General features: G+C 30.3%; 1 protein-coding gene and 2 long non-coding RNA genes across 4 annotated transcripts in view; 1 reads left to right on the top strand and 2 right to left on the bottom strand.

Annotated features, from left to right (window-relative positions):
• Positions 1-401: 401 nt before the first annotated feature.
• On the bottom strand, positions 402-9005 carry LOC133666921 (uncharacterized). The gene is made up of 2 exons (XR_009831819.1): positions 2729-9005; positions 402-2649 (listed from the first exon to the last, which is right to left on the bottom strand). It is a non-coding gene; the product is annotated as an uncharacterized LOC133666921 (long non-coding RNA).
• A 2842-nt stretch (positions 9006-11847) lies between these two features.
• Positions 11848-14626, top strand: LOC107997235 (uncharacterized). The gene is made up of 2 exons (XR_001765959.3): positions 11848-12908; positions 13361-14626. It is a non-coding gene; the product is annotated as an uncharacterized LOC107997235 (long non-coding RNA).
• A 7479-nt stretch (positions 14627-22105) lies between these two features.
• Positions 22106-22733, bottom strand: part of LOC107997223 (UDP-N-acetylglucosamine--peptide N-acetylglucosaminyltransferase 110 kDa subunit) — a 28280-nt gene continuing 27652 nt past the window's right edge. For both annotated transcript variants that reach the window (XM_017055663.3, XM_017055662.3), the window contains exon 16: positions 22106-22651. The gene's annotated coding sequence lies outside the window, so the exon portion shown is untranslated. The remainder of the gene's footprint in view (positions 22652-22733) is intronic.

Here is a 22733-nt window from a genome sequence, read left to right as displayed (position 1 = left end):
CAGTGTGATTTAGTAGTAATATTTGTCGTAACATATAGATAATATAAGTAGAAAAATTCTTGAGAATGTTTCGAAATGGGCAAGACATTTTTAACGATGAAGGGGGATACGATAATAGAATGCAAATTACTGATATGTTCATTCTTTTGTAAATTTTTATGTTTGATTTGTTTAAAAATTAGATATAAAATTTGTCAAAAATAATATTTTGACTTATTGTCCCTAATTACGTTATTGCAATTACACAATGTTTTTTTAAATAAAAAATAATAGATTTTTTTTCTTATATCTCTCATGAAAAAGGTCTTTTATCCAAGTACAGTCTACCAGTGATTTCCCGATTTATGAATCATAATTCGTGGAGGTCATGAAATATTTTTCTTGAAGAGTCTTCGTTATTATTTTTAATTTCTTTTTTTTTTAACTATTTTATTTTATTATAATTACATTGCATAATAAATATAACAAGTAAAGTATATTGATGAAATTATAAATCTATCATTAAATCTTTAAATCAATTATTCTTAAAAATATTAAAAATATACAATGGATATTTGTGTTATAAACCACTTTTAACATTTATAAAATAAAATAATCAAGAATTTAAATTAAATTAATCAAATAATGCATTATTGGCAAATAAGCATCATACAATTCTGTTAAATACTTCGATTTATCTATACGGAATTGTTAATTAATTGATTTTGTATTTTATAAATGTAAATTGTTAAATTCATTTAATGAATCACTTTATATTTATACTAATATCACATATAATAAGAAAAAATTATATTTTTACGACGTAAAAAGAACGCAATAGTCAATTGCAGTATAAATATTTTTACATTCCTATGTAAAAATCTTTTAACATTATTGCTTAGATACTAATATATGAATATCTTTGCTCATCTATTACTGCAATGCAGTAAATATTAATTATTGAAAACGTCTTGTATTTCACAAACGCAGTTTCTCGTTTTTCATCAAATCATTGTTATTCAATTATGAATTTTATTCTTTTCTTTTTTTACATCAGTGCTTCTCAATATTTTTTAAGGCATTATTTTATAAGCTATTCCTTTTTTTTTATGAAAACTATGCAGTATAAAAACTAATATTTTATAACTCTTTTTTTTAATCTTGATCCCCTTTTTTCTGATAACATTTTCTGATAAAAATGCATTTTTAATAGCGTAAAGATAATATAATATTTATTTTTGGAGATTAAAGGTTTAGTGAAGAAAAATCTATATTTTATAACAAATATAAAATGTTTAATATTAAATAAAATATGATCACAATTTTGCCATGATAGATTAATATTTTACTTTACTTTATTTGTGCATGATAAGATTTAATAAATAAATATTAAACATTTTTTTAGATAATAACAAGTAAAAATAATTTCTCTAAAAATCACTTTGAAATCCTTTTAAGAATCGTGATCTATAGATTAAAAAAAAATTATTCCATATTATTCAAATTATTAAAAGAATTCATATTATTTGAAAAATTTTCAAACGAATATGTCATTTATGATAATAAATAAATAAATTTTTTTCATCCACATATAACATAAAAACATATAACATAAAAATTATTTTTCACAATATTTCCTCTTTAAAATTATTTTTATTATCTAAATTATGTCAGAAATATTTTGTATATATCATTATATCAAATATAAAAAATATCATATTTAGATAGCCATCTTTAGCTTTGTATGAAAAAATAATAAGAGAAAAATTAAAATCAATCTATTTTATTTTATCTTTTTTGAATTCATAATTCAATATTAATTTCACAATTTTAGGATTTTGGTTATATTTATTTAAAATTATTTTATAATTTTATAAGAAATCATTGAAAATAAATAAAAATACATATAAAATCAATTATTTTTTTTCAGATACAAGTAGATATAATTATATAATACTTATGATCGACTATATCAAATCTTTTATAGTATCACGAGATTGGAAAATGAACTATTATCTTCCACGCTCATATAATCCATGGATAAATAAAGATAACGATATGATAATCTGACGACTCTAGTTTCATAGTCTTCAATTTATTATATATTATATACATATTTTATTGCTCTTTAAACGATAATATTTGTATTATTTAAACTGACTTTCGATTAAAGTAGTAAAAAAATAACCAATTTTACAAAACGAATATATAACAGTATAAAAATATAAAAGGAAAAATAAATAAATCACATAAATGATCAGAAAATTATTCGTTAAAAATAAAAATAATCTCATTAAAAATAACATTCAATCATTAACTACACTTTTTCATGGTAATTTTTCAAATCCAAATAAGACAAAAATCAAAAATAAAAATTTCGACTTAATTTTTTAGTTATTGATAATTAAAAGTTTAAATGTTAAAACATTCTTACCTGAATGAATGTGGTTTGATTAATAGAGATTACAATAATTTCTAAATTCAACAATATATGGACAAAAACACGACATAGAAAAATTGCAAAAAAAAAAAGACTACGATACTTAAAAATCAGTATTTGAGCATTTAAGGATATTTTATTCCATTTTTATTTGTCAATAATAAAAATTATTCTTCATCTTCGTTCTTTTGACTAAAAGAATCACCGTTTAAATTTTTGAATACCTGTAACTAAACACTTTGTGTATATTTAATTTTCTAAATACATAAGTAGTTTTCTAAACACATAGAGATACTTAAGTATACCTACCTAAGATATGAATGAACATTTCTGACACACTGCCATGATCGAGCTCCATGTTTACTCATGCTTTTCAACTCGAAAGAATCTTACTATCGATACATCTGATCAAACAGATTGTCTTTATTTTAACGTAAAAAAATTTTTCATTTTCTTTTACTTATTTTTGTTCTCGATATGATTCAGCAAACGTGTATTCTTATTATAAGAAAAACAGAAAAAATTTGCAAAAATTTTTTCTTCCTTCAAAAAGAGACTGATAGATTGTCAAAGTTGATTATTTACAGATTTCAGCCACAAAAATCACCCTTTTTCTTCGATATACCGACAGAGCCATAAATAGCGAAACGTCAGTTTCTCGGATCAGTCCCTGTTTCGTATTTATGGTACAGTCGATAAAAGAAAATTGCGACGCGGTGAGAGATAACGCGGACCGAAACGAAAATTTTAAGCGGGACGAGGTGAAAACAGAAGCGAGCACAGATAAAAGAAGCAAAAGGCCGTTCGACAGTTTGTCGAATGCAGCACGTGTCTCGTGCCACGTGCCTAAAGGTCGTTGCCCGGCCTATACCAGATTTTGTTTGATCCCCTCCTTTCCTCTTTTGTCCCTCTCCTCCCCTCCTACACTTTGCCTAGCTCTAGCTTAACTAGTGGAACAAATATATTTCATATATCGATTTATCGATGAACCGTATTTTATCACGTATTTGTGCCTTCTTTTTAATCGTTCTTTGCGCCCACTCAGTTTTATTCGCGTATGAATTTTACGTGAATACGTACCGAAAGTATTTCGCACATACCACAGTCCAGTACAAGCGATATAGGAGTGAAGTGAGGGATAGAGAGGGCGCTTTGGACTTTGTCTAGTTCTAGCTTAAACTAATAGAACACGTGTATGAACACATGTATATCGATTAAAGATTTCGAGGAATTACTCGATCTCTTTCTTTTTTTTTTTTAATTCATTCATTTTTTATTTTCTATTCTATGTTGTAGAATTTTATGATGGTATGTATCATATATATATATTCATGCGTATTGTAAGTGTCATGCAGAGAATGTGATGAGAGATTGGCAAGAGGTTATGAATATAGAGTCAAATATAACTAAGTTTATTATCTTTTTATTTTTTTCTCGATCTTAGTACACAAATAACATTCTTAGTATTATTTAATCGCAAAAATAGAAGGAATAATATACGCCAAAACTTATCAATTTTCTTTGTCGATTCTCAATAACAGAGAGTGTATTAGATTTATTGGATATATTAGTTTTTAAAATTTTAATAAGATTTTAGTGGATTTTCCAATCATAACCATCATCATAAATTATGGTTTCGAAATCTCTATCACAACATTTGAACGATATTTTCGTGATTTTCTTTTGAATATCGTTAACTATAATACTGAATATTTTCGATGTCTTTTTTATGTTTCTATGCACCAATGTCGTTACGTAACTAAATGTAATTTACGACACGAACAATTCTCGACGCTATGTGAACCGCTGGCAAGTTACACTAAGCTCGTACACTGCAATCGCCACGTAAACCATCCGCTATTAATAGGAACCAGCCGCACCTATTTATCTTGCATAGGAGAGTCAAGTGCAGCTGGCCAACCAGCCGCTATGCACGACCGACAACGAATCACTCGATTAACAATCGAGTATTATAGTTTTATCATCCTTTTTTTTTTTTACTCTTTTCTTTCATAGCCTTTTTTCGATCTATTTCATCTACGTATTTATTTTCTCGTTTTTTTTTTTTACTTCGAGCTCTTAATTGTATCAATTATTATTTTGAATTACGTAAAACTTGATACTTTGATCAAATAAATAAATACGTGTTCAAGTTTTAAATTTTATGATGGTGAAGCAGGAAATTGATGAAAGTGATAAGAACCAAAATGTATTTTCTTTTGACGTACATATAAATCTATCGTACGCACAAATAAAAATACAAAATTTGCTTTTATATTTACGCATGTACGATAAGATAAAAGGCGATATATTTTTTGAAAGCATGAAATGATCAATTTCATATAAAATATATTTGTACAGAAATCTATATCAATATATTTATCTATATTGGGATTGGGCTTACATTTACTATGTAAATGTTTCGAAACATTAACTGTTTTTAATTAAAAATTAAAATTTTTTAATCGTTATAATGTACGGTAAAACTATTGCATGGACAGTGGATGTTGCGTCACTTTTAAATCATCCCAAAATTTCTCTCATTTCTGTTACAAAACAAATTAGCTGATACCGGGTCATTTTTGATTTATAACAAATTTTCTCTACTTTAAATTAAAACGATTTTATTAAACGATTATATTCAAAATTTATTCTTATGCATCAAAAAAATCTAACTTTAATTATATAAAAATTCATTTTTCATTTAATTCATTTGTTTAGATACTCGTGAAAATATTCAATTTATTAATTGTAATTTATCATAACATCAGAAACAATATTCGTATATCTCGACGCTGTATCTTCTCCCCGTTTTCCTTTTTTTCGCATTGCGACATTTGAACTTTAAGATGTTCTGCCACGCTACGACTGCATTAATTTCCGCGTAAAATCCTATATAACCTAGCCAACAACATGCGGCTATGCGGCATCGAGGGAAAACACGTTTCCACGCCTATGCATCCCAACGGACATACGTAAGTAAGTATAAGTACTGTACCACGTGTTCTATCCTCGCGTGACTAGGTACTGGGAGCACGTGGCCCCCCACCACTTTCCCCTTGGATCCGTCGAACGCTCACGAAAAAGAAAGAAGACGGATGTAGTATAAATACGGGTAGGAAGGAGAAGGACTAAGGGGAGGGAGGCACGTTGCGAGTGGCGAGGAGAATTCGGAAAGAATGGGTGGTAACTTGACGAAAGCGCGAAGGAGAAAACCGATAGAGAAGGACGGAAATAGATAGCGAGGGTAGAGACGCGGAAGATGCAGAGGGTTCGCAGAGGAAGCTGAAACGGCTCGTGTAAAAGATGGAATTTCTTAAGGCGAATGAAGAACAGAAAGTTTTAGATATATGAATTTTTTTTTTTTTATGACAATTTCTCTAAAGGAATTTTTAATTTTTGTGAAATTATATTGTATTAACCGTGTCGATAATATATAAGTAATTACATTGAAAAGTATATCTATAGATATATTTTTATATTTCGAACGAAGATTCGTGTTTTGTAAATTTTCATCGGTTTATTCGATTTATATGATAATTGATAAAATGATAATTGATAAGTGGACAAATTGTTATATTATTTCGAAATTTTCAGACGTCTTTGTATTCTATTATGAATTTCGATTATAGGAATTATACAAAGATAAATGGATCTCCATTCGTTAGTTTTGGAATCTTCCACTTATCATCATAATGGCGCAACATGACACAAAAATGTCGTATTTCATGTCACTGTCCAACCACATAACAAATACATGCTAACCAAGATAACGAGTATTTCAAATAATCAAATAATCGAATCTTTCGTACCTCTCGGTATTTCTGTTTGACTGTAGAACATATTCTTGACAAAATTTGCATCACTTGTACAAGAATCGTGAATTGTGATATTTTAAAAAACATTTTTTTTAATTTTGATTTTTTTTTTATTCATCAAATCATAAAAATTTTTTCATTAATATGATCTATGTTCTATATAATTACTCGTTCGATAATTATTTTAAATCGTTTATCACAATAAATTATTCAAAAATATATTTTTTTTAAAAAATGAACCAATGTCTCATCGATCAGAACATTGATATTCTGATATATTATTTGTTATCTGATTAATATTATCATCGATTATTAAATCGATTGGATCAAAAATAACCCACTATTATAGCTAAAAATACTAATATTTGTCCTTATATTTACGTTATTTAACTTTTTCAATTCTGATAGGATATATCTCAATGAATATCTTAGATTTTGTAGTTTTATAATCTGATTATAAATACTTATACTACTATTAGATACCTCTTGATTGATAACTGTGACTTAGCCGTGATTTAACGATCTAGATAATCCTTTAATTTAAACAAATAAGTATATATATAATTGCTAAATTAAACGACTGATATATTTTAAACGATTCTTTAAAATTTTTATATTCTTTTATATTTTTTGTATTAAAAAAAAATTTTCATATTATTGTTTTTTTTCCATTTGAACAAATCTATATTTATTAGAACATTTTAATATATATAAATATATTTATAATGAAAATAAATATATATAAGTAGACAATAACACACTGACAGAAGACCGAAAGTATTCAATACCTACTTAATTTTAGATAGATACATACATATGTTTCATTCGAAAGAACTACGGGAACGTCTCAATTTTTAAATAAAATTTAATTTATACGTATTTTATTTTCATATCTCTGATAGAAAAAGTAATAAAAATCGAGTAGGAAAATATCAAATCGAAAGGATTAATCGTATAAATAATCGAAAAATATAAAACATCGAGTACGTGCATCCATCGCGACGATGGAAGTTTTATTTCGATAATTGCTCGTACGGGAGTTTCTTCCAATAACGCCCAACTCTGACGACGAGTAGGTGACACAGGGGAATAAGCTCGAAGAGAAAGGACAGGCAACAGAAAGAGCGGAGGTTGTCAAAAAAGAAAAGAAGAAATAGAGAGATGGGGTTGGAATAAAAGCGACTAAAGGGAGCATGGGAGAGAAGAGAGGGAGTGCTCGACGAAGAGTAAGACAAAGATAGAGAGAGAGAGAGAGAGAAATGAAGAAAGAAAGAAATAGAAAGGGATAGAGTACGAGATGACGGAAGAAAAGGGGAGCAGAGAGCGAGAACAAAGTTGGTGGTGGGGTCGATAGTTGGCCGAGTTGGCGAGAGAGCCGGTTGTGTAACAAAGGAACGAAGCAAGTAACAAGAATCCCAAGGTGCATTCGTCGATTTACTCCGGCTTCCTCGTACGAGCGGCGTTCCGCTGATAAATCAGCGAACGTCGTCCCTCAACTTGCAACTTCTACTTGCGCGTATGGTTCGTTTCTAATCTAAACCGATAACACCCGAGATCATGCGACGAGTTCCGACCATCTGCTCGCGTATACGTTATATCCTACCGGCTTTCGCAACCATTTTACGCGAAGAATATTGCAATTAGAACGGGTCAATTGATGTCATTCTCGATAACATGTTGTTCCATTCAATGAAATCATATCGTTTCGCTCGAATAATATTAGTTTTCTCCATAAATTTGTATTTTTATATATATATGTATATATACATATATATATGGATCATTATATTTGCTAATTCATGCTTTTCAATTAATATGATTATTATTATTAATATTATTTTTAATATTATTGTATTAATTACGAATCGATAATTATTTTATTAACAATAAAAATGAGAAATTACTAACGGTGAATATATTCATTTTTATATTTGCAAAAATAATATAATTTAATATATAATTTAATATATATATATATTTATATTTTTTAACTTTTTGATTACAATTAAAGCTAATTGTATATTTATTTTAAAATTTCTTCGAATCGGCAATGATTAATTTCTATCCTATCTAGTTTAGTTAATTATTCTATCTAAAATTACAATTTATACTTGTAATTCACCGTTTCGGTGAGAATATCTCATTTATATCTTCCAATTGTTTCTTGCACGCGTCGAATCCACGTGACCATCCCGATCATTAATATATAATAAACAAATCATAATTACTATAATTAACTGTATCCCTTTTTCGAAACGTTGCTTTATTTAATTAACAAATCTATAAATTTACATCTACAATCAAAAAGAAAAAGCGGAATTTATTGAAAAAAGGACTATATCAAGTAAAATAAAATAAAATAAAATAATATTCTAAAGTGCGTAAATACATAAGAGTTGAAATACCGAGAACGAGACAGGAAGAAACAAAACACGAAGGAAATGTAGGAGAAAAAAATTGCAAACATCGGGAGAGAACGGAAGAGGAAAAAGGGGCGAAGCCGAGCAAAGACTTACACGAGTTGTTGCTTACGTAAGTAATGTACGCAGATAAGAATGTGCTTATCTGAAGAACGCTAGCATGCGAGCTACCTCGAACGACAGAAAAGTATGCGCGTTAAATCGGAACGGTACACTGCGACGACATGACTTCTTTGAACTTTATTGGCTGTTTACAACAGCCAATCATTTCATACATTTTTCACGCTCATAAGTAATTTCTATTTATGACATCCATTAGTAATTCGATATATAATTCGTAAGAAAAAATAAACTTTTATTAACTCCTTAATCTAATTTAACCTAACTTTTACCTAACCTTAACCTAACTCTTTTCGCTAAATTTTCGCTAAAATATTAATTTTTTTATCGTTTATTTATTCATTACAAGTTCTTGTCAAATTCTTTCAGATTTATGTTCAAATAGTACTTACGTATCTTCATTACTAGGACTTGAACTCACAATCTTGATGCAAGTAACGTGATGGTTTCACACGAAACCAATACGTCATAAATTTTTTTAAATGTTTCGAATCTCAATCTTTCTTTGTCTTTCATTAATTGTCATATTCTATCCTTCTTGTAGGCGAAAATAAAGTAAGGTTAAAATTTTGTATACAAAGTTTCATGTGAATTTGTAACACATTTGTATATAAATATTTATATTATATTTATATATTATCAATGACATTATCAATGATAAGAAAATATAAAATTGTGAATCCTTTGACGATGATAATTTTAGAAGCAAGAAAAATTGCTTATTATAATATTCGTTATTTCGCACAAATCATTACAAGAAAAATTCTATCAATATAAGTAGATATATCTATAAAAACTTCTTATTTATTAAATGTAGATTATCCTTAATTTCTTTTTTTTTCATATTTACTTCGTCATGATTTCATTAGAGACCTGTATTATTATTAAAGAATTGCGTTATGTAACGACATTGTGCACGACAATTTGTTCAACATCTATCAAATAAAAGTCGCAAATTCTCCATATCTCTCGCGCCAATTATTTCCATAATAAAAGTGCCGACAAAAATTGCATAAACTCGGTCATTCGTCGAAAAATTTGGGTCACAGTTAACGTTTGTTTTCTCCCATTCGAATGAATGTTCAAGGTCTTTGTAAGTAACGAGTAATTGTCACATTGAAATCCTCAATTTCTCGGAAATGCGTTAATATAAAAAAATTAGATTATCTCAAAAATTCTTTTCATTTTCTCAGTATTTGTTCTACAATAAAATAGATCTTCATATTTACATAATTTAATGATATTTTTTATTATTTATAAAAATTTTATATAGTTTATACGTCCTAATGTCAGAGTTTTCATCCTTTCAGTATTTTATATATAGCATTAAAAGAAATTGTATTTTTCCAAAATAATTTGCAAAATTATTTTAAATATTATTTAAAGAAAATTATTTTAATAATATTTAAAGAATTATTTTTTTAAATAATCAATCATCTGATTATTCTTTTGATTAATTTTTTAATAATTTTATTAAAATTATAAAAAATTTATATTTTATATAATCAATTTAATTTTTTAATATTATTAATTAATTAACGAAAAAATACACATGTTTTTGAAGAATTAAATGTCTGAAAAATCAAATAGAAAAATATTTCTTAAATCAAAAAAGTTTTTAGAATAATTTAACACGAATATGACCAAGCCACATTGATAATTTACAGATATATAGATATATAGATATAAAAAACGAATTAATATAAGAGTTTCGTTGACATAGGCCGCGATAGCCCCTCTTCCGTTTACTACCACGAGGTAGGTCGATCCAATTGGGGTTCGAATAGCCTAACGTAGTGGCCTCCCCTTTGAGTTCCCGTTGCGATCAATACCCACGATGCCAAAGCCAACGCGGACTACCAACTTCTCATACAGGTCTCATCGTGAAGCATCACTATCCTTGGCTATATAGCAAAGATAGTGTAATTAGATGGTTGTCAGTTTATTCTCTTGTCAATTACAATTCTCGTTTTAATACAAAATATGTTAAAAATTTTCTCTCAAAACGCAAAATTTTACTAAAAGAAAATTAAATCTATTAAATTAAATTATATTAAAATTATGCTATGTTATGTAATTTATATAGAATAATTTGGAAATTGTGATAGAATCGAAAAGTAGATAATTTATGATATAAAAAATAAGTTAAAAATGTAAAATAGAATTTTTTCATATGTAATTCAAGAAAATCAAATTTGAAAATTCGTTAGATAAGTGTGCACTTATAATAATCGTGATTAAATGAAATATTCCATAAATTTTGAAATTTAATTTCTTAATTTCTAGAAATTAAAAAATAGAAATTCATATGGAAGAATTTCACTTCATATTTTCGATTCAATTTTAAATCGAATTGTCTTTTAGAGATATTCTATATATTTATTCTAATCAAATTCAGTTTTAAATTTTGCAAGAATCAGAAATACCATTTGAATGTTTACTTGTAGAATATATATATTTATTTAACAATTTTATCTAGTTATATCTTTTCTTAACTCTTCAAGTCCTGAATTATGTCAACACTTCTTTATGCATATGAAGAGAAGTTCTTGTTGAAGCTAAATATGGTATCTCTGAATTATAATTTATCAAAGAACTTCAAGAAAATAATATGTACAAGTTTTATCCATGTTTCAAGAATATATATTCAATTGGTGAATATATATTGTATTAAAATAGTACTAAAATAATAAAATTAAATCTACTATATGTCAAAAGATGTTTTGTATAATAATATTTACGCAAATTTTTAGTTGGAGAAAAAAATATGGCCCACCGTCGGCATAGCGTTTCGTTTCCACTGGCATATCCAATACTTTATCTAAATACACCTACATAATACATGCACGTTTGCAGGAACATTTGTGAATGTACGTATGTGAATTTATACGTACAGCTGCGCGTTGCGTCACTCTCCGCAATTTCGGATACCCGTTTACCTACTCGTAATCGCAACAAGGAAGAGGAAGCATGAAACTCCATTCCCCTCGATGACCTTTCTCTTTCTGTCGATTATCATCGAGCGTGCGCATATGCGTCCGCGATCACGCAGTAACGCACGACACGCATATACTGTTCATTCTCCTTGAGAGTTGCACAACGCACCGCCTTCCCATTGTTTCGACCTCACACGGTATCGTTCATATCCATTGAATCTATGGAATCCATCTCGGTGCCTGATCAAAATATAAGATTATTGGAATCTTAACTCTTTCGAGAATCGTCTGCAGCAAGTATATAATTTCCGATAGAATCTCTTTCATAATGCTTTTTATAAATGTTTTACCATTTTAATTTTTTTAACATCGAAATATGTATCATTTCGTTATATAAATAGAAATTAATTTTTTACATTTATGAAAAAAATTGAGTGGGAAACAATATTGAAAAGAAAATTGAATTATTTATTATATTTATTTTATTCATTATAACTTATGATTAACATTTTTTCAAACAAATTTAACGAAAGTTTAACACTATCGAAAAGTAGTACGCTTCGGAAGCGATTGATCCAAACAAATTAATATATGGTAAAATCATATAGAATGTAGAGAACTTTGGATGTACTAAATAGATAATGTACAGCCACTAGCTCATTTTGCAGAGTGCATAGAAAGGTGCGTGTGAGCAATAGTCACGCATACAGTGTAGTATTTGTAAAAGAGCGCGTGTCCGTCGTGTTCTGCGCGACACACACGCGCTCACGAACAAAGAAAAAGCCCTAGCGACCAGCAATGCGGCAACGGTGAGCGCCTGCGCGCCACGCTATGTGAGTCAAGGACGACACGTGCGCTTGAAACGACCTACTTATATCGCCGTTGCTTCGTGCACGATCGGTTCGCAGCACGAACTTTCCCGAACGTAGAAATAGGACGACCAAGTTCCAATGTTCTGTCGAGCTACCACCCCCTCCTCTTTCCTATGCGCGCAAGCTTCGTTAATCGACTAACCGCTATTCGCATAGCACCGTTCTTTCGCGTTTAATCTTTGAATCGTAAAGATCGTTTCAGTTTCATTTTAATTTTCCTTCATTTTTTATTCTAACACATTGATCGTACATTTCTTCAATTTTTTACAATTTTACGTGTTCATGGATATTGTGTGATCATCGTTTTTTCTATTCATTAAATGGTAAGTTAATATTTATCTCTGATCTTTTATGTTTCAAATGAAAAAAATAAGAAAAAAACATTAGTATCAATACGCATTACGTAATGTCAATTTACGTTCAAAGATTACTGTAGATTTTCAAAATCTTTAAAATTAGCAATCAATAATTTTACATCGAATTTGAAAAGTTAAAGTATTCCATTCGATTAAAATAATGATTAAATCATGATTAATCTATAAGTTGGAATATCTGGAGAAAAAATCTTAATTGTTGGAAACCATTATGGTGCCCTATATGCGAAGCATGTAAAGATCGATAAAAAAATGGGTCAAAGGTTTCAATAGCGCTTTCAATGTAAATTAAAATAGCAAAATTTGATTATTTTTATCAGAATATTATCAGATGAAAAACGATACGGAAGAAAGACAAATTCGTATCTATGCTAACATATTTATCATGGTTTTGCGCATAGCAGCAAGAAGGGTTGGTTGAAATCCATCCCCATGTTCGTATTCAAGAAATATATACACACTACTACAATGATCTTTTGGACCTGTAACATGGAATCCAAAAGCGGTGGGTATGAAGGCTGTCTCGATTCGTCGGTTTTCTTCTCATCGACAGCATAAGTAGCGCGTTTCCGCGCGGCTTGTGGCCAGTTCCTGTTCGACCATCATACGATCGTAGCGAAGCGCGGGCGTGTGGAATCTTCCAATATATATTACACAAAGATATGTCGATGGCTTCTATGTGTGCGCACAGCTCTCGCAAGTAGCAACTATACATACACGTGTGTATTGTATACATACATATATGTATATATGTATATTCATGTGTATGTGGTGTCCTCGCAGAATATCGTTGTGTAAGATTGAGAGTGGCCTCGTGTGCTTCCTACGTATGTGTAATTGTGTGCCTCATGGATAGTGAACGCCGCGGGAATTCGTGGTGTGCAATCGACCAATAGCAGGCCAAGTAGCAACGGCTATGCACCAATCAGAGAACAGAAATGCTCGCGAATGCGCGCCACACTTACCACCGGATGCCGATCATACTTGGTAGTGGGGATAAACTGAGAGTGCGGCACAGGCTACGCGCTCGAGCGCATCCTCGTTCGTCGCTGCTCGCCGTCGGAGTCGGTCGTGTTCGGTACTTGAGTCCTCCTCTCCGACAATTTTCCGAAGTCTGAAGAAAGCTCTCTCGTCGTTTGCCAGAGGCTCGAACGCCATCGTGGTGGTTACCACGTTCTCCATTGAGCGATTGTTCCATCATTTTTACTTCTCATCGTTCAATTTGGATCAAACTGCGGTCTGTGCTATCTTATCACTTCTGGGGACGTTTAAAATACACGACTTTATCGTGATAAAAAAAAATTCGTGTCGCATATCCGTTCGATTTTTATTGTGTCGTGGCGTGGTCCGTAAATTGCGTGCGTGGCGTGGTATCGAGACCGGACTTAATTGGAAGCGAGCACCAAATTTCAAATAATTGGCTGTGAAATCATACATACTGCCTTGGACCATTCACTGTGCACCATTTTTTATCTTTTTATGATTTTCCTGTATAAGTGATCGCGATTTCTAAAGAGTAGTTATTGCGGAAATGTGCATTTGCATTTAACAAGCGATTTTAATAAATCGAATCATTTGAAAATTCAACTAATCAGTCAGTTTATCATTTAATTTGTATTGTGTTTCTTTTCGCATAATAAATTATAATTTTTTATTTTCATAATTTATATTAAACGTATCATATATAATTCATTGTAAAAAGAACATTATTTCATTCAATGATAATATATGTCAATCCATTTCGCATATAATTTTTCCGATTTATGTCGTGTGCAGTGAACTCCGATAAGTGCCAGCGCGGCACATGGAAATCTAACAGATCTTTTTAAAATCAGTTATAATCGTGAAAGCGAAGAGAAAGAAAAATATGAAATAATGCAGGAAGATTCTATCAATTTGGTGAATAACGATCTGATGACTAAAGATCTACTCTTTGTGCACATAAAAAAAAAGGATTAAGCAGAAACGTTGTTCATACGTTGGCGGTGCTCGTGTCCGTGTTCCTCTGGCTATCAGTGGGTAAAGATGGCGGTCTCGTCGTTCGGTTGGTTCGTTGGTTGAGTAGTGAGAGGGGCAACTGTGACGCAACCTAACGTCACGTGATCAAACCGTGGCTCTGCTCTCGCTGGGCCAGTGTGTGATCTAACGTTTGTTACGGCAGTTGGTGGAAGATAACGTCTTGAAGAGTGCAGGATAGACAAGGAATACTTTTTTCGACGTTACTCTCGATGGCTCACTCGTTGCCCGATGCAACACCTTGATCTTTTTCTCGGTCGCTAGGTCAGTGGGGGTGAGAAACTGGCTTGGCTCTCTGTGCTACGATAGTCAGTCTTTTTCTCTCTCCTATCGGCTTTGCGACATATCTCTCTCGACGTCAATCGAAGACAGTCTCATATTTACAAGAAGATAATACATTTCATTTTTTTTTTTTGTATATTTCAAACGAATGATAATTCTATATATACATATACATAGAATTGTTTACTGGTATTTGTGGGCTCAGCAGTGAAAACCGTGTTCCCCCAGCTGTAATCTTCTCTGTTAAAAAGGCTCTGGGATCACGGAAAACACTGCGCGAGTACTGACTATTCTTCAAGCGTATCATCTTTTTGTCTTTCCTAATCGTGAACAGCTTAATATATATAAATTATTTTTCCGTTATTAAGGTGTATTCCGTATTTAAAGCGTAAAGTGCAGTTCGACCAAGAAATTTAATTCTCGAAATAAAGTGAGTTTATTATAATTTTTTTTTTTTTTGATATCGTAATACTTTCACTCGTTTTTTATTCTTTTTAATCTCGTGTCAAAATATTTAAAATTTTGCGCAATACTTGAATTTTCTTAAGTAAAATTTGAATGAATGAATCATAAATCGAATGAGTGCACCTGCTTCATCGAATAGTCTTACGTAGCAGCTGAATAACGCGGTCCTCGATCGTCGTTGCAAAGCCACTTCGTAATTGCTGTGCAAGATCTCCGCCGTTAGAACGCCGTTCACCTCGAGCCTTCTGTACTTTCTAAAACCGCTTACTTTCGTAACTCAGCAAATACTATCGACTTCGTACCGCGTACCGGATTGTCGTCAGTGATTATAGGTTTACATTTTTTCTTTTTCTAATAAAGTGTTCCGTTGTCGTTTTCAATATAATAATACAAGTGCATACAAACATTTTTTTTTTTTATATAATATTGATATTTTCATTTTTGGAAATTTGTTAAATGTATATTTTTATGCTATCTCAATTATTAATGGAACAGATATACTCAGTTTTTAAAAATAGATTGAATGTTTATTTTATTATATATTAAAGAATATATGAATCAAATATTTTCCATATTTGTTCTGATAAAAATAGTAAACGTTAAAAAAACAAAAAAATCTATCATATCTACCAAGTTAATTAAAAAAGACATCATATGTGAGATCTTGTTCTAAGCATATTAATAATACGTAAATTATGGTGTATCGTGGATCAGAGAATCGTAGGGTAAATGAACTAATACATGCAATTGAGAAGTTTGGAAAGTAACCACTCCTTAGGAAGAATGGGCAGGTAGGAGACGATGATGGAATGAGATATACTGTGTGTGCACATACATACAAGGAGGAAAGGGAAGTGGGACTGGCTTGCCTTGTGCCACTTTATACGTACGTACCGCTATCGAGATGTAGACTCGATACTTTGTACCGGTCTTGTAATATTACCAGATTTGTTCTTTCTTTCTATGTCACCGACATTGGCTTCACTTGTTACCAGTGTTGTACAATTATAGTGAATTATATATCTTTATCATTTCTATAAAATTTCGTTTTCTATTTTTTATATAAAATTTAAACAAATATTTTCATTCGATTAATATTTATATTTTCTATTTTTTATAAAAAATTCGAATAAAATTCAAAACTTCTTTTGCCGTATTACTACCATTTTGGTATTTGGATTTTAAGTATGATTCATTTCGGACATGACAGTAGAATGAGGTAATTCCATTGGTCAATTCCGAAGAATCGTAAAAGGAATTGGGAAGTGGCTTAGAAAGGAAAGAAAAGTAAAGCCATAAATATTTTAAAATTTGTGAAAAGAGACAAGCGACGGGTGGTCAACAACCGCCATTTTATGGACGCCACCGCATTGCGGCCATCTTTTGTATAGTAACCGAAGCGTTTCTATTTCCATTTGGGGTTGCTCGATTGGCTCGGATTCCATTCACGCGCTGTCTAATTTTACTCGTTGGCCTCGAATCTACCATGACATGGCTCATTGCATGCTACCTGAATCCGAAAAAAGACATTTCCAGTTAATGTTTTTTGAATAATTTAATTCCATTTTAAATCCATTAATATTTTTACATATTTTTGTGTGAAATTTCAATTTCATTTATTTATAATGAATTTACTTTGCGTAGCATTATACTTAAAATATAATTGGATTCATGTATGTATATATAACAATTCCATAGAAATATTAATGTATGTATGCATGAATATGTAATCGTATATAAAGAAATTTTTATAAATTATAGAATTTATAGTAAAATGAAAAATAAGATTTTTATTCTATGATATGATTTAAGTCTATAAATTTTTCTGCAAAAATATTTAAAAATAAATATATATTCCAAGACTGCTCGCTTATTTAAAGCCACGCAATTTTAGTTCATTTGCAAATACCATTTTTATTTTTTAGATAATCTACGACGTAAAAGCGTGAAAAATTTCTTGTTAAAACGGACATTTACCTTCGCCTCGATAATCTTATTAGTGGCTTCAAAAAAGGATTAAACTCTTTTAGATGAATAATCTAAAACTACGTAACGCTAGTAACTTGATTCGTCTTCTTTAGGTTTCGATTTAATCCATGAAATACAAGTTTTGTTCTTGCTACATCATTCCAATACTAATGACGTGACGAAAATTTTTACCATTTTTACCATGTTTTAACTATTTATTATTATTTTTAAAAAGCATTTATTTTGTCATTGTATATTATTAACAATAATAAATTCATAAGAAACTTATTACTTTAAAATAACAAACTTTATTATATATTTATATATTTTCTATTATTTAAAAATTCTCAATGTCTACGCCAATGTTGTGGATGACATCATTGCGAAACGGTTGAACGGCGGGGGAAGGAGTATCCGTAAAGATCGCGGATCATCACGAAGAGTGGGGTAGGGATAAGGAGCGTGTTGAGCGACAGTGGGAAGGAGAATCGAGGATGAAAAGGAAGAGATGTGTTAGCGATAGCCTTAAGATACATCAAATTTCTTAAATACGTAAAACATAAATTAATTACATTATATATCAATAATTTAAATAATATTAATGTAATAAGTGCAATTAATTGAAGTCGTGTATATAGGAAACAAAATTATATAACGTATTTTATCTTGTTAATATATTTTCTTATTTTTTTATATACGTTACGAAAAAAATTGTCTATTTTACGAATGACATCAAACATCTAGATCTTCGATCTTCACGCTTATAAATTCAAGAATTTAAGAGGTGAAGAATTGAATGGCTATCGCTAGACACAAAAGTCCAAGGCGGTTAAAGAATAAGTTGGAGAGACAAAGAACGGAAGAATAGAGATGAAGAAAGAAGAAGTGAGGTTTCTCTACGTAAAGAACTTGTGGAGAGGGGAGAGGAGAATGAAATGATGTGATATAAGTATGAGAATCCAGTGGTGGGGTAGACACCAGGCCTTGAACAAGCGAAAGAGAACAAAAACCTTCGGATCCTCGACCATGCTATACACGCTATATTTTACATTTCATAAAGTTGTTCAAAAATCGACTATTACTTCCTCTTTTGTCAAATCATCGTTTCCAGTTCATTTTTAAAATATATAATCGATATTTTTATTAATTCAAATTTCATTCATGTTTAATTGTACAATTTGAATAATTTAAATATTGTAAGATATCATCAAAGAAACGAAAGACATATGCGCAAATTCGTTTTGATTTAAATTATTTGCATAATTATAAAGCGCTTTATAATTATTTGATATCGAACTGTCATTATTTTGATTATATTTTGAAACAATCATTCTTCGAAGCGTATCTATAAAATCGTTACGCTTGAATTAACCATTGATTTAACCAAACTTTGCTTTTAAAAAAGTATACTTTTTAAAAAGTGTTATAATCAAAAAACTATATAATATTTTGCGTATGAAATTATAATATATATATATAGACCTGTAATTAATAAACAAAAAAATGTAATGCATTTATAAGATAAAATGGTAATCAAATACATTAGCATTTTTTTTATTATTTTTTTTTCTACCATCTATTTCTAACTTTTGCACTTCGATAACGTTTTTTATCGAAAAAATCACTCGTCTTCCTCATCTTGAGGAACGTTGCTATGAACTTTCACGTTTTTATATGAAACATTTCGATACTTATACATTTATTCGTTATATGTATAATCGAGAATACGTGCTCATACGTTATCACTGACAGAAGAAAGATCTTTCTCGTAAGTATTCAGAATTTTTTCAAATGCTTGGGTTTTCAATTTCTTTTTGTTTTTCGTTTGCCATCATTTTCTATATTCGTAGTTATTGACAAAGATGAAAGGAAATTCCAAGTTAAACATGTATATAACTTACATATATGCTCATAATCGATTTTGAGGTTTGAATTTATGAAAAATAAATAATGTCCACATATATCGAGTTTTTGCAACATGCTAAATCTGCATTGCAGAAACTTTTCGGAAGTACGTTAGTACGAATATCGAATAGCAATAAACGTAGGTGAAAGAGCAGAAAGAATAATATAATTTATCAATCGGAAATTCGATAATGCACCGCAAATAATATCAAATATTCGTATCCTGTTTTAAATGAACATTTGAAGGATATTTTAAAATAATGTCATATATTATATTATTGTATAAATAACTAAAGATATATAATTAGAATTTTCAAATCGATTAAAGTTACTAGAAATAATTAAAATTAGGCTTTTTATTTGTTGCAGAGAAAAAAATTTATGATAATTTTAGAAAGAGATATATCTTTCGTATCATGAAGTTTCTTAAAATAAAAGATCTATTGCTATTAAACTCTGTAATATTTTATGTAAACGATTTCATTTATCTTTGTGACTATTGATTATAAATTTACGATTATTCGTATCGGCGTATTCTCTCTAGTCAATTAAATTTTATATATCACAATTTTTACGATTTATGACTTGTTTCTTAAGATTCGTAAAGATAAAATCGTTTTCGTCCTATTTTAAGAGATTTGATCTTTGTTTATTGTCAAATTATGACTATATATAATAGTAGATAGGTATATTAATTTTTATAGTAAATTATTTTTCGAATGTGCGAATTTAAAGCTTTAATGAAACATTTTGAAGCATTAGATTTTTTTTTGTATTTTTTTAGCAATAAATAAGTATATTTAAAGAATATATTATATCTAACAATTTCGAGTCAATGTATAATTCGTCCCTATTCATCGAATATCATTACAAAATATAAAAAAATAACTTTTCAAAAAGGATAACATAAAAAGTATTCTCAAAAACGAAATTTAAAGTTAAAAGTTGTTTTTTCACAAAGAAAAGAAACATAAAAAGATGGAACGGTTTTTATTTAATATCCGTGGCATGGAAAGTTTTTAGAATTCACAAAAAGTGTGAAAATACGTAAAAAAGTATTTACAATAATAAAATGCAAAGTACGCATTTAATGATAAACTTAACGATGCACCGAAATAGTTTTTACAAAGCCAAGCATCACTTTCTACTTAATTATTTCGGTCGATAAAATAACCTCTTGCAGTAATGAAGCTGTATTATACAGAATAAAATTTGATGCATATATATATATAGAGAGAGAGAGACCAAAAAAAATATAATTAAAAAAATTAATCAAGTTATCAAGTTATAAAATTTATTAAGTTGTTTATAAATAATCTTCGTAATCTTCAAAATTTGCATATATATATATATACTATCTCTGTATTTTCTTTATAATTTGGCTGTTCAAAATCGACTTTCAAAGATACGTATATTACACCCTGACACGCAAAAGCGTTTCGAGATATGAAAGACGAATGGCCGAAACGGTGTGAAACGAAGGAACGAAGAAGGAGGAGAAGGAAAACGAAAGCGAAGATTTCCGGTGGTGGGAAGAAAGGGAACGAGGGAGAAGAGAGCAAAGAAAAGGAAGTGTTGCAAGGCGTGGGAGAGGGCGTCTCCTTTGGCAGAGCGAGGCCATCCGCGCAGCAGAGAAAGAGAGAGAGAGAGGATTTCACAAACCGGGCTACGCTTCCATCCTTCACCGAAAACCCACCCCAACTTTCACCCTCGCAGCACGCCCGGACGACTCGATGCTCAAAGATGGCCGCCTAGCTGGCTAGGAGGTCACCGGGTGCCTCGCTAGACCACGCCCTACACTCGCCAAACTCGACAGCTTTCCACGGGCCGATTTAGCTTCCACAGCCAGTACCAAGGGCGCCTCAAGGACGAACGCCACTCTACTCCTTCAAGAAGAGCTTGAGGTCCGATCGCTTCTTCCCGGAAATTACGCAATCACGCCACTTGTCTCATTTTGGTTTTTCTTAATCATTATTCCTTTCCTTGTTACACGTGCGTGCTCGTGTGTGATGTACATGGCTTATCGCAGAAATGCCCGCTTTTTCGGTTGTTGTTTTCGGGAAAACAGGTTTAAAGATTCGATGATATATATGGATTCAACAATATGATGTACGATAAGATGTATTTGTTTTAATAAATCTATCGAGCAGAATTGTAAATGTGGCTTTTATATCTATAAGACGAAGAAACAGTGAAGGATTATATTTGTTGTATACAAAAAATTGGAATTTCGATGAAATATCGGATGTACAACATTTGTGCAGTAAAAAATTGATATTGTACATTATATTGTTCATCAAGTTTTGATCAAAATTTACAAAATTTATAAATATTAATTTTTTCTTTCATTCATTTGATATGAGCAATGAAATCTTTTTTGAATTCAGTGAAACGAGTAATTTCATACATTTTATTTAAATGTTTAAATCTCTCTTCATTTTTCATTAATTGTCACTGTTTACAATCGTCGCTGTCAACGGATAAAATCAGAGATAAATGCGACATATATATTTTCTAAACTGTGATTTAATAACGAATTAATAAATACATATTGTTATAGCTTAATATTATTCATCTTAATCTTTGCTTCTCATGTAACTGTTCGATCGTCGAGTAACTATGAAAGATATCATATTTATTATCGAGGTCAGCTGCTTGCGTCCCTTTTTACGAGAGCTTACAACAAACATGGGGACATTAAACGGAAGTACAATGACCAATGAACGCGTGAGTTGTGCATGATGAACAATTATGGAATTCAAAGACAAACGATCAAAAAAGAATACAAAGAAGCAAGCTGAGTCACTGCGGCGTATTGTAAACCCTCTCCTCCTCTCGTCGAGCTAAATAGGTTTTTGGACCGCAAGCTTTTTCGCGACAAAATCGATTGACCCGTTTTACTGGCCCAATTACTGGCCAACGTCCCACTACGCCACTGCTCGTACGTATAAATTTGCTATTTCGATACATTTCTACATAATGTGCAAAGTAGATGCATTATAATGGCAAATGTATAAAGTTTTTTATTTTGGGAATTGAATATTGCGATAACGATGCTGAAATAAATATATATTTATACTAAAAATGTATACGATGCTAAAAATATAAGTAACATTTATTTTTATGAAATTTGTCTAC

The sequence above is a fragment of the Apis cerana genome, linkage group LG11, assembly GCF_029169275.1.
Source record: "Apis cerana isolate GH-2021 linkage group LG11, AcerK_1.0, whole genome shotgun sequence".
Taxonomy (NCBI): Eukaryota; Metazoa; Arthropoda; class Insecta; order Hymenoptera; family Apidae; genus Apis; species Apis cerana.
Note: the sequence above shows the minus strand (reverse complement) of the source record. Positions and strands in the feature narration are given on the sequence as shown.